Here is a 19924-nt window from a genome sequence, read left to right as displayed (position 1 = left end):
AGGAAAGCAAAGCGAGCGCGCTAAAAGCAAGTTTAAAAGCCGCATCTATAATCGCGTCTAATAGCACGTCTGCGTCTAAATACACAGAGTAGACGCGCCTTTAGACACGCTTTTAAATGCACCTGTAGACGCGCTTTTAGACGTGCCTTTAGACGCGCCACAGAATATAACATTAAACATTTGAAGAAGAGCAAATTTGGTGGGTTATTTGTTTATAGGATGCCTTCATCTTCAACAAGTAGCTCCAGTGAGGATGAATCCCTCCATATCCACCATCGCGAAATGTGGTTGGAGCAAAAAATCAAATGTCTGTGTGATCGATGTCGAGGAAACATGTATCATGCACGTAGGATTACACTCAATCACATCTCAAAGTATGGAGAATGGGATGTGACCATAAACAGGGTAAGGGTTTGTAAGTTAAGGTTGATTGAGATACCTATGGGTGTTCATATGTTTGAGTTATGATCCCATTTTAATTTGATACAGGATGCAGTGCCACACTCGCATATGTTGCCCTATGCTCGTCGTGAGGATCTGAAGCGTCGGCGATATGAGGTGGGATCTTCAGAAGGGACCGTTACGGATGCATGGAGTGATGGTGATAGTAGCCCTCTACCATTACCTCATGAAGCCATGGAGGAGGAGGTGTTTGATGATATGGTGCGGGATTTATATGTCCATCAAGGGAGGGATGATAGCACGGAGCAGGATGATCTTTTTACTGCAGCATTGACTCCACTGTTTGAGGGGTGCACATTCTCTGTTCTACGTGCCTCCCTTGAGTTATTAAACTTGCAAACCATCTATGGATGGAGCAATGCAAGTTTGAATGCATTACTCAAGTAAGCTTTAAAGTCTATTTTGCAAACATGGTGAATTATGCTAGTGGGTCAATTACTCGAATGCTTTTCCTCATTTATGGTCTTCACGTGCAGACGTGCAGGCTATTGTGTAAAATGATTCCAAGGGACAATAAACTACCGACCTCAAGAGATATGGCAAGGCAACATGTGACCTCTCTTGGAGGATTAGATTACAAGCGCATCCATGCATGTGTTAACGATTGCGTTTTGTTTCATGGACTACATAAGGATGCAAGAGAGTGTCCTACTTGTGGAGAGGCAAGATATAGAGCAGATCTCAAAACCTTGGACGTGCCTCGTAAGGTTCTGTGACATTTTCCCATAATCCCTCGCATCCAACATATGTTCAAGTGCAAATCTATTGCAGAGCTCATGTCATGGCATTCCTCCCATCGATGAACCGATGGCAAGTGGAGAACTCCCGCGGACTCTCCTGCGTGGAAACATATTGAAGACACATGGCCAAGCTTCAAGGAAGAACCTAGGAGCTTGAGACTTGGATTGGGTATGGACGGTGTGAACCCATTTGGTCTCAAAAGCACCTCTTATAGTGTATGGCTAGTGATATTGGTGAATTATAATCTTCCACCCTCTATGGCTATTAAGAAAGGACATGTTATGCTGTCCCTTCTAATTCTAGGGAAACATAAAGTCAAAAACCCTGATGTTTATTTGGAGCCTTTGATTGATGAGCTAGAGATACTTTGGAGAGGTATCGAGGTGCATGATGTGAGCAGGCCTCCCTCGTCATGAGACTTCAACTGCAAAGCAGTCTTGATGTGGACGATGCATGACTTCGCAGGCTATGGCGAGTGTTCAGGTAAGCATTGCACTTCCAATTATGAATAGGCAAAGGATGTGGCACCCTAAACCCACCTTCAACTCTTAATTGCATCTATTGTTCAGGTCTCACTACATCGGGTTACCATGCATGTCCTGTTTGTGGTCCTTCGCTAGTTGCCTCACGGGCAGACGCATTGAATAAGGTCATCTATGAGAATCACCATCGATATCTCCCACCTGATCATCCTAGATATGTTGCCCCTTGGAATGAAGTCCTCCCACAATCACTCACTGCGGGAGATTGGATGAGAATTTGGGACGGTTTCATGACTCCTCCACCACTTGGCATGAGCTGGTAAGGGTTTGTAACTATTGTGTGCCATATTGGCTGGAAGTAAAGATTGCTCGCTAACACTTTATTTTTTTTAGATACCACAACAAGAGAAAGCACCCATAGACGTGCACATAGATGCGTTTTTTGAAGTAAATAAAAAACTTACGGGCGCGTCTATTTGTGCATCTATTTTCGTGTCTGGAGACCCGCGTCTATCAGTGCGTCTATATATTAGACAAACGTGCGTAAATGCTTAAATAGACGTGCTTGTAAACGCATTTATAGACGCAAATATAAACGCTTGTCGAACAGACAGACGTGTAAATAGATGCATTTATAAATGCACTGATAGACGCGCTTTTTTTTAAATAAAATTTACAGAATGCTGTGTATGTTGTGTATGCTATATAGTTACAAGAATCCCATATCCACATTGTGTAATTCAATTCTTATAGCCAACCACGTTTTAATTACAATTCCAAATAAAACATTACAACTCCAAAATGCAATAAAATTGAAAGCTCAAAAAGTGCTTGTATATACATATAGCACGAAGCTAAGCCACGTCATGTGGCTTCAAGTAGAAAAAATAAGAGGAGTGTATATACAAGAGGCATGAAGCCAAGCCAGTGGCTTTAAGTATAAAAAAGAGTAGCTAGCACTACTTCTACGACTAATCTATGTTCTCCATGTCCTCGCTCCCTTCCACACTTCCTTCTGCGCTCCCTTCTGTGCCTCCTTCCTCGTCTTCCTCATCGTCTTGTGCACGGGGCTGTAAACAAGGGACAACATATATCAATGTATGAAAAATCAAATCTTTACTTATAATTTTGATATTATTTAATAATAGATGCGTAGATAAACGCGATGTTAGACGGGCCCGTATTTTCTCAGTTTAGACGCGCAAGTAGACGTGTTAATACACGCGCAAATAGACGAGTTGTTAGATGCGCTTTTAGATGCGCCCTCAGATGCGCCCGTAATTCCTCTACTAAAGCAATGCCTATAGACGCGCCCGCTATTTTGCGTGTCTATAGTTGCTTTGTGTTGTGTAAATCTCCTAATTTTATGGCCAACATATGGAAATTAGAAGCCAATATTGAAGATACCACTTAAATTCCCATTTATTTTCATGGTATACCAAATACTCGGGGGGTTCACCTCAAAAACATTTAGTGTACCACGCGCATTCAAGAGGAGGGATACTTTTGGAAATATTTTAATAGGTTTACAGTAACAAGAGGGGTTTTTTAATGCAATTTTGGGGAAAAAGAGGGGTGGCTTTATTGGGATGAAAATTTTAATTGAGGGGTTTTTTAAATACCCCTTGAACTCACATGATACGTAGGGTTTCTTAGTAGTGCATCCCCCGAGACCAAATACAAGTAATTTAGGAATTACAATCAATTCTGTAATGGCATATAACTTTGAGTCATATTTGTTTTTTGTACGTATATCAATAAAAATACATCAAAGGAGAAATATATTACAATAATGCCCTTGCATGATGTTAATATTGCTATAGAAAGCTTCATACTTCTAGTAACCTTTCCCAAGGTTCATTCAATAAATCAAGTCTCGCCTTCCAAATTGGTGATAACTTATTTTGGTGGAGTGTTTTGACTACTTGGTGTAAGCTACTTTACCAATGGTGACTAATATCTACAAGCAACAACCTTGTTTCTTTATCAAGTCCAATAGCCTAATGAGGCATTATGGCTAATTTTGTGGATTGGCTACCTAATGATTGTGTTTTGGATCTTACAAAGCTTGACTAGTGACACTAAACTCTATGCCCAATGTTGTTGATTTTCATATAGCTTGGCTTTGTATATCATGGAAATTCCATGGTAGATACTTTCTTTTTGCAACATCGTTAATATATTGTGTTTGAAGCCATTTTTTTGTGAATTATCTTAAATTATTTATATCACCCTACAAAGTGTCACCAAACAAGTCTACTAGAATTTATTTTAGCATGCATTCTAAGAAGACTACATTTTGCCTTATGCTTCCTCATTGAGAAGACTACTTCTTACTTTAGATGAATTTTAAATTAAGAGATGTCAAATTTACAAGGAAAATGCTATACACGAAAGATACTCCAATGGATGCACACTTGAATAAAAGAAAATTGCATCAGATGGAGAAAATTGCATCACTATTTTAATATTTTTAGACTTTTGTAAATTCTATTTTTAGATGGACAAAACAAAAGTAAAAAAATGATGAATATGCTCGGGGGAGTCACTATGTATAAACCCTCTATATCACGTGCGTTCAAGGCCTATATTTAAAATCCCTTATCTGTAAAAGATTTTGTTAATAAAATGTACCCCTTTTCTAAACAAATCTGTAAATTTTTCCCAAAACTATTTTAAATAGTCCCTTATGTATATTTATTTCTGTAAATTTTAGAAATAAAAAATATCCTTCTGTTGAACTCACGTGATAGGGTTACATATGATGAGTGACCCCCCCGAGTGAATATGTGTGCCTATGCTTTTCTAAGTATTCTTTAGAATGGAAATTCTTGAAATAAGAAATGGCATAGTACTAAAACTATTAAACCAATACTTTAGAGAGTAATCTTCATCCTAAGGACATCAATAGATGATCTCTTTCTTAAAAGGATGGCATGCATATATATACCCTCCTGGTGTTAGAATACACCTTTAACCATTCATTGGATCGATGGTGGTTCTTGGAACAAGAACAAGGGGGGTAGAACCTTGCCCTCAAGTCTCCTCTTCACAAATGTGCCCCTACCATGTCATTCAGTCTTTGTTCCTTGGGTTCCTTAGTCATTTTCCATTTGGTTCCTTCACCCCTTTGGCCTTGCTAATATTGAACTTGCAAGTAAAATATTGTCTTAAACCCTAGGAACACTCATTACTTTATCAAAATGCAAAAAAAAAAAAACTCAACTCTTGCAACATGTTTTACAAAATCCCATTTTTTTCCCATTATTTCAAAACTTATAGAATTTAAGTGAGAGGTGGTGGGCGGGAAAGCAATGAGATAGAGGATAGAAAGTGAGGAACAGAGGCAATGGAAAGGAAGGGGGAATCAAAAGCAAGGGAAGGAATGGAAATGCAAGGAAGGGGTTGGGCAGGAATGGAGAGGGGGTGGAGGGGAATGGAGAGGGGGTTGAGGAGGGAAAAGAGAAGGCAAAAAGTGAGGGAGAGAGGGAATGGAGAGGAAGGGGTAATCAAAAGGGAGGGAAGGAATGGAAATGCAAGGAAGGGCATGGGAAGGAATGGAGAGGGGGTGGAGGGGAATGGAGAGGGGGTTCCCGAGGGAAAAGAGAAGGGGAGGAGAGCATTTATAGCCATGCAGTGGGAGGGTGGGGCACGGGGGATGGAAGGCGATGGTAAAGGAGAAGGGGGGGGCATTTATGGGACCCTTTAATGTACTGCATATGCAATAGGTTGAGGGTGAGGGGGAAATGGAGTGTGAGACGTGCAAAACGGGGTGGGGGAATTAAAAGAAGGTAGGGGAGGGAAACGAGAGGGGGAGGGAAGCATTTAGGGGCCCTCATCATCTATTGCATATAAAATAAGTGGGGATGGGATTAGGAATGGGGAGGAAGGCACATGTGGGGGAGGGGGGGTGCAAGGGGGGGCACATATAAAAGTGAAGGGGGACATATAGGTAAAAGAGAGGGAGCTAGTGAGATGGAGAGGAAGGGGAGAATGGAAAACAAGAGGTGGGAGAAGGGATTTTGTTAATGTTTTCACATTTGCATTAACTGGTATTCACGAACATCAATGCCTCCTCGTCTCTTGCATATGGCATGAAAAGTTCCATAGCTTTGTCTGTGTGCTACATAGCATATTCTATGGGCTATATAGCACACACAATTTGCTATATAGCATACCTGGTGTGCCACGACTGTGTATACTACTAAAACTGTGTGCTATATAGCTGATTCTGTGGTTTGAATAGCTCACTATTTGAGCTATATGGCATGAAGAGTTCCACATCTTTGTCTGTGTGCTAGATAGAATATATTCTCTGGGTTGTATAGCACACACAATTTTCTATATAGCAATCCTAGTGTGCCATGACTATGTATACACAAACCATGTGCTATATAGTTGCTACTGTGGTTTGAATAGCACAAACAGTGAGTTATATGGCATGAAAAAATCTAGATCTTTGTTTGTGTGCTACATAGCATATTTTGTGGGTTGTATAGCACACACAATGTGCTATATAGCAGACTTGGTGTGCCACGACGAATGACTATGTATACTATTAAAACCGTATTCTATATAGTTGATTTCGTGGTTTGAATAGCTCACTGCTTGAGCTATATGGCATGAAAAGTTCCACAGCTTTGTCTATGTGCTACATAGCATATTCTATGGACTGTATAGCACACACAATTTGCTATATAGCATACTTGGTGTGGCACGACTATGTATACTCAAACTATGTGCTATATAGTTGCTACTGTGGTTTGAATAGCACAAACTGAGTTACATAGCATGCAAAGTTCCACATCTTTGTCTATGTGCTACATAGCATATTTCGTGGGCTGTATAGCACACACAATGTGCTATATAGTATTCCTGGTGTGCCACGTCTATGTATACTCAAACTATGTGCTACATAGCTAATTTTGTGGTTTGAATAGAAGAAACAGTGAGCTATATAGCATGCAAAGTTCCACATCTTTGTCTATGTGCTATATAGCATTCATGGTGTGCCATGACTATATATATACTGAAATTGTGTTCTATATAGTTGATTTTGTGCTTGGAATAGCACAAACAATGAGTTACATAGCATGCATAGTTCCACATTTTTGTATGTGTGCTACATAGCATATTCCATTGCCCACTGTCTTGAAGTCTTTGTCTCCTCTTTACTATGTTGGACATCTTTATCTTTGTCTCCTCATTTGCCCTGTTGTCTAGAGTCCCAATCCTCATGGCACATGAAAAGAAACCCCAAATCTAGCCAGAATGGCAAATTGCCTATGTTGTGTGCTAGCCTTCTATGAAATTATAGATCTTTCTGAGTACACTTCAGCAGCCAGTGGAACAAGATCAAGAGGAAGAGAGGATTATAAACAATATTAATATCTCCTAAGTGTATGGGTGATCTATAATTTCATGGAAGCCTGTGTTATGTGCTAGCCTTTGATGAAATTATAGGTCTTTCCAACAAGTACAGTTCGGCAGCTAGTGGAACAAGATCAGGAGATAGTGTACATGAGATCTATAATTTCATGGAAGCCTATGTTGTCTGATAGCCTTTGACGAAATTATAGATCTTTCCAAGTACCCTCCGGTAGCGAGTGGAACAAGATGAAGAGGAAGACAGGATTACAAAGAATATTACTATCTCCTAAGTGTATGGGAGATATCTATAATTGCGTGGAAGGCTATATAGTGGGTTTCTTTTCATGTGCTAAAGATGTAGACTGTCATATCCTACTTAATGCTAGTTAGGACCTGAAGTATGATGCTAGTGACTTGCTTTTGACGTCTTTGAAAACAATCATTATATCAAAGGCTTTTTGCCCAAGTACTACCCTCTCCAAGTTAATTATATGTACATCATTCAAAGTCACAACTAGAAAAGGCTTCTATTAGCTTTACTAAGAAATTGGATGTGAAGATAGTGGGAGAGAAGGAAGGAGTCTCACTTGTGGCTTTCTCACATACACAATGGGGGAATATACACAAAGGTGGAGGCTAAAAAACAATTTTCCTCTTCTTAGTTGTGAAAGCCAAAAGAACTCTGGTACAAAGAAATAGAAGAACCCTATATGTGGGTCTCAAACCAAACTCAGCTAACTAAGGTGGCATACTAACTGAGCCACGAACTAGAGAACATAAGGATAGCTGTCATCCAGCTCATGGGCGGTGTACCAACCGCATCTGCAGCTAACAAGTCGGTGACATAAATGCACAACGGTCACCTTGGCATATCACGAGTGGAGCTTAATATCTCAACACTCCCCCTCGAGCTCACAATCCCAATTCCTGCACACCAAGCAGGTCTCTGAACTTGTGCAGCGTCTCTGCACCCAATGCCTTCGTGAATATGTCAGCTACCTGATCCTCTGTGCTGACATAAACTAGATCAATAAGACCTAGTAAAACCTTCTCTTGCACATAGTGATAATGCACCTCAATGTGCTTTGTTCTAGCATGATAGACTGGGTTATTTGCCAAGTGTATACTGCTCATGTTGTCACAATAAATGACAACTGGCCCATCCGTAGACTGATGCATATCATAAAGTAGCTTATGCAACCAAGCTACCTCACATGCAGCCATTGCTGCACCCCTGTACTCACTGCTCTATGCTCGACAAGGCAACTGTAGGTTGTTTCTTGCTGCTCCAAGTGACTACAGCACTACCAAAAGAGAACACATATCCAGTGGTAGATCGTCTATCAGAAATGCTACCCGCCCAATCATCAGTGTATCCATGCAACTGTATCTGAACCCCACTCTCATAAAATAGTCCATACTGCAATGTGGACTTCACATACTTGAGTATGCGTCTAGCCGCATGCAAATGCGGTTTCCTTGGAGCCTGCATAAACTGACTTACCAATCCAACAGCATAGCTCAAATCTGCCCTGGTAATAGTCATATAAATCAAACTTCCTACTATGCGTCTGTACATAGTAGGGTCTTCCAGATGCTCACCTGCATCTGCGCTCAGCTTCACATTCTGATCCAAAGGAACTGAAATAGGCTTACAGCCTGTCATCCCATATTTGGACAGCATGTCCAATCCATACTGCCTTTGCAAGAGCTGTATCCCACTTGGTGATCTAATCACCTCAATGCCCAAGAAATAACGCAGCTCTCCCAAATCCTTCATCTCAAACTTCTGCTTCAATAGCATTTTCACATGAAGGATATCTTCATCACTATCACCTGTGATGATCAAATCATCAACATAAATGACAAGTAGCATAATACCTTTCTCTGTTTTTCTCACATAAAGTGAGAAATCTGCCTTGGAAATTTGAAAGCCAATAGTGACAAGATATTGCCCTATCTTATCAGACCATGCTCTAGGTGCTTGCTTCAAGCCATACAAGGCTTTCTTCAACCTGCAAACAAACTCAGGATGAACAGCATGAACATAACCTGGTGGCTGCTCCATAAAGGCCTCTTCTTGCAAATCACCATGCAAGAAGGCATTCTTTACATCCATCTGATGTAAAGACCATCCCTTTGATGCAGCCATAGCAATGACTACTCTTACAGTTGCCATCCTTGCAACCGGACTGAATGTTTCTTCATAATCAATGCCATATGTCTGTGCATACCCCTTGACAACTAATCTTGCCTTGTATCTATTCACAGAACCATCTGCATTGTGCTTCACCTTATAAACCCACTTACAGCCAATTGCATTCTTGTCTTTAGGCAAAGGCACCAATTCCCATGTAGCATTTGCTTCCAAGGCATCCATTTCTTCATCCATGGCTTTCTCCTATTTTTCTTTTCCCATGGCTTGCTCAAAAGAAGTGGGTTCTGGTTCTTGTATCACTTTGACCATATAGGCATAGTGAATGGCTGTAAATTCATCATATTTCAGCCTATCCACAGGATACCTAGCTCTGGTAGACCTGTGCAAAATAGGCTCACTTCCAGGTGCTCTCAAAACATCCCTAGTCTTCCTTACTCCAGGTGTAACAACAGAAGGAATACCCAACTCATCATCAATGCTCTGTTTTGAGCCACTGGATTTACCATCCACATAAGAGTGACCTGCATTCACATCAAACATGGGCTGATCTACCTTCTCTTTTCCTTTTTGTGATACCTGCATACCATTATCTGCATTGCTTTGAGGAGATTCTCCTGATCTCAATCTGCCTATCCATGGCAAAGTATGTGAACCACTACTAGAGGACACTGTAGGTCCACTAACATTTTGTGATTGCTGCTATGAATTCTGTGCAGCATTGCCATTTTGTGCATCTACATCATCAATCACATTTACTAGTTTATACTAGTTGCTCATCTCATAAAAAACAACATCTCTGCTCACTGTAAACTTACGAGTAGAAGGGTTATAGCATCTATACCCTTTCTGCTGCAGAGAATAACCAATAAAGATGCACTTCTCAGCTTTTGGATCCAACTTGGACCTCAACTCATCTGGCACATGAACATAGGCAATGCAACCAAAAATTTTCGAATGAGAAATATCTGGTTTCCTACCAGTATACATCTCCTCTGGCATCATGCCATGTATTGCTGCAATGAGAGTCCTGTTCATTATGTAAACTGCTGTAGCAACTGCTTCAGCCCAATAATAATCTGGTAGGTCTTTTTCATTTAGCATGGCCTGAGATACCTCTCCAATATGCCTATTTTTCCTTTTTGCAAGTCCATTTCGCTGTGGGGTATGACTGCATGAATATTGCTGCTTTATGCCATGCTCCTGTAGGAACCTTGCAAACTCATTTGAGAGGTACTCTCCCCCTCCATCTGACCTTAGGCATTTTATTTGCAGGCCTGTTTCTTTTTCAACCATAGCTTTAAAAGCTTTGAAATGCCCAAACACTTCACTTTTCTTTTTCATAAAATACACCCAAACTTTTCTGCTGCAGTCATCAATAAAAGTGACAAAATAATGACAGCCTCCAATAGATGTAGCTTTAGTAGTCCACACATCAAAGTGGATTAATTCCAATGGCTTCTTACTCTCTTGAACATGTCTAGGAAATGGTTTCCTTGCCTGTTTTCCAAATTGACAAGCTTCACATACCATCTGCATTTCTGCAACCTTGAATTTAGGCAATTCTGCAACAATATTTTGGGCCTGCATTGATTTAAGTCGTTGTACATTAACATGACCAATGCATTTATGCCAGATATCAATATTTGCAACTACACCGGTCCCATGTGCAAACATTGCTGCACTCAATTCAGGCATGTCCACATCCAACGTAAACATCCTGCCCTTCTTCTTTCCTTTTGCTATCAAGCGACCGTTATTTGTCACATCCTCAACAAAGCATCCATGAGGATTAAATCTGACCTGCAAGCCCTGCTCAACCATTTGACCAACAAAAACTAGGTTCTTGGTGATATTCGGGACATGAAATACATCAGACAGGTATTTCTTTTTCCCATCCTACATAGACAAATGAATTTTACCAATCTGTATGATAGGATGTGCAGTATCATCACTAGTCTCCACAAATCCTGGTCTTTCCATTTTCCTTGCATCCTACATCCATTCTGCATGACCTGTCATGTGGTTTGATGCACCTGAGTCAACATACCACACTTCATTGCTTTCTTCTACACTTGTCACAGAATTGGTCATGTGCTGCACCATAAATAGATGCTCATTTCTGTCATCACCCTGTCTACTAGAAGATGCATAATTCCCTTGCTGCAATTTTCCATTCATGATGTCATTCTGCTTTTTATAGCAATCTTTAGCCATATGACCCATTTTACCACAGTAGTAGCATTCAACATTGCTGTTTGCATTTTGTCCTCTCTGCCATCCACCACGACCTCTTTGGCTCCCCCTGCCTATAGAGTTACCACGTCCTCCTCCATAGGATTGGTTTTCTTGAGTTTGCTGCATATTCTGATTTCTATTATGGCCTCCAAATTGGACTGCTCTACCTCTCCCTCTACCTCTTCCAGCATTTGAGTAGAAGACAGTTTCTTTTGAAGTTCCTCCTGAAGAAGATGCACCACCATTTCTCTGCTCTTTAGAAATTAGAAGAGCAAACAACTCCTCAAAATCAGGAAATTTTTCATGGACGACAATGGATGTCCAAAACTGTGGATAATCCTTTCCTAGACCATTCAAGGTCACAGAAACTAAATCATCATCTTCCACTGGTGACCCAATGGAAGCAAGTGCATCTGTAATTTTCTTCCCGTTCATGTGGTAGTCATGGATGCTCATATTTTCTCTGTGCACATTGTGCAACTCCTACTTGAGCTACATTTTCCTGGCTTGCGTATTTGTGCTATACATTTTTGCCAAAGTATCCCATGCCTCCTTTGGCGTACTTGCATCTTGAATATGCACAATCATAGAATCTGAAATACTGATAGACAGCCAGTACATAACTTTTCTCACTCTCTCATGCCATCCTTTAAATGCCTGCATTTCCTGTTGATTGGGAACATTAGGAAGAACTGGTTCTTCTTCATTTCCTATAATGAACTCCCGATAGCCTTTTACCATAAGGAAATTCGTCATTCTAAACTTCCATGCTTGGAAGTTGTTCTTGTCAAGCTTTTCAGTGACAATCTGTGAAAGAGAATCAGATGCCATTACAGAACGGTGCAAAATATTTTGTCACTATAAAAAACACAGCTTTTGCCTCACAAGGGCAAATCTGCAAAACTGACGAAAGTGGTATTTGACCACACAGTCACTTCCTAGTGACGATTTTTCATGAACAGGCAATAAGAATGATTCTGTAACTCCCAATATTTCTGCACACAGGGTCCCCCCTTGTTCACCATGTCCCCACTTTCCCCAACGTCATGTGAGTACAAAAATTGTGGTCAAAATAAGCAAGATATTAAAGAGTGAGTACACAAATTGTGGTCAAAATAAGCAATATATTTATTTCATATTTGTATACAATCACACCATAGCTTCTGTTGGTGGTTGGACCCATCTACTCCCTTCTCTCACTCTAGCTTGCAACCAACATGCGACTCCTTGACTCCCTATGGATGCTTTCCAAGCACTATGCCTTCTATTCTTTGATACAATTTGAATTGCTTTTGCAAGTTCTGATGCCTGTGCCTTTTCAGACTTCAAAGTCCTTCCTAGTAAACATCTAAAAAACCAGTCAAACATCTCATGCAATGCATTACTACGAGTGACACCACCACCATGCCTTGAGTTCTTGAAGTAGGCTGCCTTAGCTCTATAGTAAAACTTCTCCATGCTTTGTGTATTCCAAATGGACAAAGGACCCCAATTTTGTACAAACCATGGTCCATGTGCATAGAGAATATGCTAGAAACATGATGAGAATCATTTCAACAACAAAAACTGTTTATAAAGCAAGTGCTAAATATTATGATGGTGCCAAGATTACCATGTAATGCGTAATGTGCGACTCCCCCCATGCTTTCACCCATTAATTGCATAAACTCTTTCACAGCCATCCTGAACCTTTCATAATACATCTCATCGATTTGAACCTGGCGAAGCAATTTTATCAATGCATCTACCTTTGTCCATACTTCAGCTCTCAAAGTTGCTACTTGAGGATGAGAAGCCTTATTGGTCATGCATTTACACAATGCTTTCCAGTATTCCCAACCCAAACTACTTTGAGACAATGTATGTTTGTCTTTGTTGAGATTGTGGTTTGATAGGAATCTCCTTGCCTTCCCTATTAAATTACATGGTGCAGCGGAATAGAAACTGAACAAAGAATAGAGAGTACATAGCAAACTGGAGAGGAACAAACTTTTCCTTCAATATTGATGTAGTACAGATGATGGCTTCGTCCACCCTTGCACTCCCACAATGGAGCTTAGATGGCGATCTAGATAGATACTAGGTGAAGGGCTACTAGCTGGAAGATCTGATCTGATACAATGGATTGGGGAGGTTCCTCTTTATAGCTATGAGGGCGGTAGTTGGATCAACCTAGTCGGTGGAGTCGACCAGTCGACCTAGTCGGTGGAGCCGACCAGTCAACCTAGTCGGTGGAACCGACTAGTCATCCATGGAATATTCAGGGAATATTTCCTATACCATCGTCTCGGGGGCTCCCACCCCTGAACCCCCATGAAGGGGGCCGCTGGCCCCCTTGGGACCCCCCAACTAGGGGCCAGCTGGCCCCCAGGCCCTAGCAAGAATAAGGTACTCCCACACAATCACCTTTCTACCATCAACAGTCTCATTGGTAGACCTCATCTGACATGCAAGTCAAGATCCATCCGGTGTCTCGGGCTCACACATGGCTTCTCCTCATATGGGGGCCTTACAACTTGAGCACCTTGGACCATTGGTGGTTACCAGGAGGGTGGGGCATTGAGCATATCTAACATTCCCTCCACCCATGGACACTTTTGCAAGAAGATTTTGTGTTGCCTCAGACATTTTCTTATCCTCCTTAAGTTTGACATGTCCTCCATGGAATTCCATCTCTGACAGCAACTTCTCAGCTTCTGCAATGCACCGTGTAGATACTTCTTGCGGAATTAAATTCCAAGCATAAACAAGATGCAAATACAACAAATTATCAAGTACGCACAGTTCTGCGTGTAAAGTACATATGTGTACTCTCTCAAGTGGCGTGGGCAAGATGGGATCCCCCTTTGGATCCTTCTTGTCATGATTGGGAGCTTTTGTTTGGCTGCACGATAGAATGCCATTCTCCCATTATAAACCAGCCTTTTGCTTACGTTGCAAACACATGCAAGAAAGGCATGTGTTCATTGCATTTGCCCATGTATCACAACCATGCAAGCACTTGAGGGTTTTCAAATCACCAGCAAGATGCCATTCAACTTAAAAGGTTTCATGGCCATCGACTATCAATGTTTTCCCTTCCTCTTGTCTTCGGATCATCGATGGGATTCCTGTTCTATCTAGAACCCACTTCAATGTCTCATGGCACTCTTTTGGAGTCTCAAATGCTGGAAGCCACCATATATCTTTCTCTGATTGCAATGAGAAATCTTGCTCTACTTCTTCATCCCCTTGAACAAAGGCTAAGGCTTTATTCATAATGCAGATGCTGACTCTCTCTAACTTGTGTTCTTTCACCAATTGAGCTTCATCCATTTTGATGACAAATATGAGCTTTCCATTGCAATCTGTACAACAAAAGAGGAAAATTATTAGGATAAACATGATATAGGAAATGAACTAAGTAAAGTGCAATGCTATAATGGATTTCCTCTTACCGTCTTCTCTCATGACATAGAATTTGACCATTGCTTGTTGCACTTTCTCAACATCTAAGTAGACATTGTTAAAAGCATTCATCTCAAAGGTTTGCAAGCCAGATTTCTTTTTACTCTTCCAAGTCATTGTGCCCCTTACGCAATGGTACCCTCCAAGCATTTCTCTTGCACATTGGTTTGTTTCTCACTGTGCACATCTCACAGACCAAGGTGTGGGTAGGGGCACTGTAGACTTCTTATACTTTCCCAAAATAGCAGACTTGAAAATTTTGAAAACACATGTGTAAGCTTCATGATTTACACCGGTAGTATCACAAGCTGCAAGCATCTCCTTTGCATCCACAATATCCTTGAAGTCCTTCATCACCTCTTCAGCAACTTGCAAATGTAGGCACTTGTGTCTTGGGTCCCTTAGTATCCCAATGACATTGCTTGACTTCAAAAACTAGCTAGAGCATATGAACAGTCAATCTCATCCCCGTCTGTTCTTCCCATCACATCTTCCATGAAGTTCCTAAAGAAGAACACAATAAAAACTTAGTCACAAACAGTGTAGCACAAGAGAGTGTAATCTCATTGGAACATTTGATAACCAACCTTGTAGCCCAAACTCTCCTCTTTCTAGCACCACTAGTGGGTGCCAATGCATCCATGTTATATAAGTACTGTGATGCTAAAAATTGATATTTTTATTTGGCATTGGTATTGTTTTCTTCTATATTTGATAAGAGTTTAAGTATCAAGTGATAGCCTAGCGGCTCTCACTTATTTCTATTTTCTAAGATATTGTATGCGATTGAGAGGATGAGTGGAATGGATCATTGTAAATACCATGTGTATGAATGATAAATACCTAGTATGGGGTGAGAGTTATTTGTGTATGGGATATTATGGGGTTTTTAGAAAATAGGAAGAGTGAGTCATATAAAGAGGTGGGCTCATGTCCATGTGTTCCAATAATATAAGAGAGGCCATGTGCCAAGCATGTGGAAGGCATGTGGAGGAGTGTGGAGTCAAGAGGAATCCTTCTAGAATTCCTATGTGGAATAAGGAGGATGTGGATATATGGAAAAGAGAGGGTCCCTATGGGCTCCATGTGGGGAGACTCTTGACTTTCTTAATATTTTAAGAGTCTTGAGCATCTTTTGATGGGACACATGGAAAGAGTAGCCAAAAAGGACATGGATGGTGACATACGTGTTGAGATATCGAGCTCCACTCGCGATATGCCAGGGTGACTGTTGTGCATTTATGTCACCGACTTGTTAGCTGGAGATGCGGTTGGTACACCACCCACGAATAATAGTTGGATGACAGCTATCCTTATCTGCACTAGTTCATGGCTCAGTTAGTATGCCACCTTAGTTAGTTGAGTTTGGTTTGAGACCCACATATAGGGTTCTTCTATTTTCTTTATACTAGAGTTATTTTGGCTTTCACAACTAAGAAGAGGAAAACTGTTTTCAGCCTCCACCTTTGTGTGTATTCCCCCATTGTGCATGTGAGAAAGCCGCAAGTGAGACTCCTTCCCTCTCTCCCACTATCTTCACATGGTATCAGAGCCTTGTTCATGGTAAGGAGCTCAAGAAAGCAAACCAAGTTCGCAGTGTCCTGGTAAGAGGACGAGTGTTGCTTTCCTTTTTCGAGTTTGGGAGCAAATCTCTGTAGGTAGCACAGCCGAAAGTGCAAGAGTGCACTGTCTCAGATTGAGATGCCCTTCGCGGTGTGGCGAGAGGGCATTATATGTTGCGGGTGTGGGCAAAGCCCTTAGTGACTTTATTTTTCTGATTTGAGGCCATTTCGGGGCCCGTTTTGAAGGCGGAAGTTCTTCGCAGGCACTCAGAAAAAGGCCCTGTTTTTTGCTGTGCGACCACTGCGCGGCTAGTCGATGGAAAGGTGCCATAGAAATTGCATCGTATGCCTGTGTGCAGAGATATTGGGAGTTGCGGATTCATGCCTGTTGCCTGTTGATGCAAAATTGTCACTAGGAAGTGACTGTGTGGTGAAATACCACTTTCGTCAGTTTTGCAGATCTGCCCGTGTGAGGCAAAAGCTGTGTTTTTTGCAGTGACAGAATATTTTGCAGTGTTCTGTAATGGCATCTGATTCTCTTTCACAGATTGTCACTGAAAAGCTTGACAACAGGCATGGAAGTTTAGGATGACGAATTTCTTGATGGGAAAAGGCTATTGGGAATTCTGTAAAGAATAAGGGAGAGAGATAGGAGACTCAAGTTCAGCTTTCTTCACAACACACAAAAGAGAGAGGACACAAGGTTGGAGGGTGAAGCCTTTCTTCACTTTTGCACACAACAACCATACAATAGAAGAGGGAAATACCCTATATGTCAAACCCTAGAATACGTGGTTCATATGTGAACCCAAACCAAAAACATACGTGGTAGTCTAACTACACCACGAGTACAACTAACATAGGCGGTGACATAAATGATAGTCATCCACCAGGAGATATATCGGGGGTAGAGCTTGATATCTCAACACTCCCCCTCAAGCTCAAATCCATCTCACGTACACCAAGCAAGCTCCTAAATCTGCGAAGCTTCTCGGTACCCAATGCCTTCATAAAAATATCAGCCACCTGCTCCTCAGTGCTGACATAGACAAGATCAATCTCACCAGCTAGAACCTTCTCTCTCACAAAGTGATAATGCACCTCAATGTGCTTCGTTCTAGCATGATAAACTGGGTTATTAGCAAGCATGATGCTGCTAATGTTGTCACAATGAATGACAACAGCTGCATGAATTGACTGTCCCATATCTGCAAGTAGCTTCCGTAACCAAGCTACCTCACATGCAGCCATTGCTGCACCCCTGTACTCAGCCTCTGTGCTCGACAAGGCAACTGTTGGCTGCTTCTTGCTGCTCCAACTGATGGCACCACTCCCAAGGGAAAACATAAAACCACTAGTAGATCTCCTGTCTGAGACACTACCAGCCCAGTCAGCATCTGTGTATCCATGTACCTGTAATGCACACCCAGCTTCATAAAACAGTCCATAATGCAATGTGGACTTCACATACCGCAGTATGCGCCTAGCCGCATCCAAATGTGGCTTCCTCGGTGCCTGCATAAACTGACTCACCAGCCCCACAGCATAGCTCAAATCTGGTCTATTTATAGTCATGTAAATCAAGCTACCTACTATGCGCCTGTACATAGTAATATCTTCAAGAAGCTCACCTGTCTCTGCATTGAGCTTCACATTCTGCTCCAATGGGACAGAGATAGGCTTACAACCTGTCATCCCATATTTGGACAGCATGTCCAAACCGTATTGCCTTTGCAACAGCCATATCCCACTCGGGGATCTAATAACCTCAATGCCCAAGAAGTAACGCAGCTCTCCCAAATCCTTCATCTCAAATTTCTGCTTCAACAGCAGCTTCACTTCATTAACGTCTGCATCACTATCACCTGTAATAATCAAGTCATCAACATAGATGACTACAAGCACAATCTGAATTGGAAATCTGAAATCCAATAGTGACAAGATATTGCCCTATCTTGTCTGACCATGCCCTCGGCGCCTGTTTTAAGCCATACAAGGCTTTGCGCAACCTGCATACAAAATGGGGGTGTGAATTATCCTCATAACCTTCTGGCTGCATCATATAAACCTCTTCCTGCAAATCACCCCATGCAAGAAGGCATTTTTCACATCCATCTGATGTAAAGACCATCCCTTTGCAGCAGCCATAGCAATTACTGCTCTCACGGTTGCCATCCTTGCAACTGGGCTGAAAGTTTCCTCATAGTCAATTCCATATGTCTACGCAAAACCTTTGGCAACCAATCTTGCCTTGTACCTGCTAACAGACCCATCAGCATTGTGCTTTACTTTGTAAACCCACTTGCAGCCAATAGCCTTCTTATCATGAGGCAAAGGCATCAAATCCCAAGTGTGGTTTGCATCCAAGGCAGCCATCTCTTCATCCATAGCTGCTTCCCAATTTTTATGCCCTGCTGCATCCTCAAAACATGTGGGCTCTGGCTCCTCTAGAACCTTGACCATATAAGCATAGTGATGTGCTGTATACCCATCATATCTCAGCCTGTCAACTGGATACTTAATACGAGTGGACCTCCGTACAACTGGATCAGTTGCAGGAGTCTTTAAATCATGCCTGCTTTTCCTTGCACCAGGTGTAACAACAGAAGGGATCCCAAGTTCCTCATCAAGGCTCATTTCAGAGCCGCTTGACTCTCCATCAACATGAGAGCTACCAGCAGACACATCAAACACTGGAGCATGGTCTACTTTTTCTTTTCGCTTATGTGATACCTGCACAACACTATCAGGGCTGCCATGTGACGATTCACTAGATCTCAATCTCCCTGTCCATGCATTGGATCCACTAGTAGAGGACTCTCTGGGTCCACTCAAGGCTTGAGATTGCTGCTCTGCATTTATTGCAGCATTCCCATTTCCTGCATCTGCATCTCCTACCATAACAGTTGGTGCATACCAACTGCTCATTTCATAAAAAACAACATCTTTGCTCACTTGCATTTTGCGGGTGGAAGGGTTATAATAACGATACCCTTTCTGGTGCAGAGCATATCCAATAAAGATGCATTTTTCTGCCTTTGGATCCAGCTTTGTTCTCTTCTCATTAGGAACATGAACATAAGCTATGCAACCAAATACCTTCAAGTGAGAAATATCTGGTTTTTGGCCTGTATACATTTCTTCAGGCGTCATGCCATGGACAGCTGCAGTGGGGGTTCTGTTCATAATATAAACAGCAGTTGCTACTGCTTCAGCCCAAAAATAATTAGGCATGTTTTTCTCATTTAGGATCGCCCGTCCTACTTCTGCAATATGCCTGTTCTTCCTTTCTGCAACCCCATTCTGCTGAGGGGTAGACCTGCATGAGTACTTCCTTTGAATTCCCTGTTCTTTCAAATATTCACAAAATTCTTCTGAAAAGTACTCTCCCCCTCCATCAGATCTTAGCACTTTAATATGCACACCTTTCTCTTTTTCAACCATGGCCTTAAAAGCCTTGAAATGGC

This window comes from Dipteris shenzhenensis, chromosome 27 (genome assembly GCF_047967505.1).
Source record: "Dipteris shenzhenensis isolate YYH24624 ecotype China chromosome 27, Dip_SZ_1.0, whole genome shotgun sequence".
In the NCBI taxonomy this organism is placed as follows: domain Eukaryota; kingdom Viridiplantae; phylum Streptophyta; class Polypodiopsida; order Gleicheniales; family Dipteridaceae; genus Dipteris; species Dipteris shenzhenensis.
This window is presented reverse-complemented; position numbering follows the sequence as displayed.